Source organism: Dunckerocampus dactyliophorus, unplaced genomic scaffold, assembly GCF_027744805.1.
Source record: "Dunckerocampus dactyliophorus isolate RoL2022-P2 unplaced genomic scaffold, RoL_Ddac_1.1 HiC_scaffold_22, whole genome shotgun sequence".
Taxonomy (NCBI): Eukaryota; Metazoa; Chordata; class Actinopteri; order Syngnathiformes; family Syngnathidae; genus Dunckerocampus; species Dunckerocampus dactyliophorus.
Genome location: NW_026559858.1, coordinates 196,764 through 197,500, shown reverse-complemented (window position 1 = coordinate 197,500; position 737 = coordinate 196,764).

Sequence of the window (737 nt, the reverse complement as noted above, 5' to 3'; positions counted from 1 at the left end):
CCCGGGTGGCCGCGCCGGAGGTGTCACTCGCCTCCAGTGAGCACTCGGCTCCTCTCTGTCGGACACCCGGAGGTGAAGCGCGGGCCCTGCTACCGCGCCGGAGGTCCCACTGGCCTCCAATGAGCACACTCGGCTCCTCTTTGTCGGACACCCGGAGGTGAGGCGCGGGCCCCTCTTACCCGCGCCGGAGCCTCAGCTTGCCTTCCAGCGAGCTGGGCTCCTTTTTTATTTTCTTTGGAGTGGGCCACCCGGAGGTGGAGAGCGACCCGCAGACGAAGCACGGCCAGGGGCCGCCGGATGCCGCCCATGGCGGGCGCTCCCACTCCTCTGACACCTGCGAAGCAGCAAAGTGCTCCTTTTCGATTCCTTCCGCCACCCGGAGGTGGAGCGCGGACCCAGCCACCGCGCCGGAGCGAGCAGCAGCCTCGCTCCGAGTGTGCGCCCGCAGACGAAGCACGGCCAGAGGCCGCCGGATGCCGCCCATGGCGGGCGCACACACTTTTCTGACACCTACGAAGCACCCAAGTGCTGCTTTTTGGGATTCGCCACCCGGAGGTGGAGCGCGGACAAAGCCACCGCGCCTAGTGTGCACCCGCAGACGAAGCACGGCCAGAGGCCGCCGGATGCCGCCCATGGCGGGCGCACACACTCTTCTGACACCTTCGTAGCACCAAAGTGCTGCTTTTTGGGATTCGCCACCCGGAGGTGGAGCGCGGACAAAGCTACCGCGCCGGAGC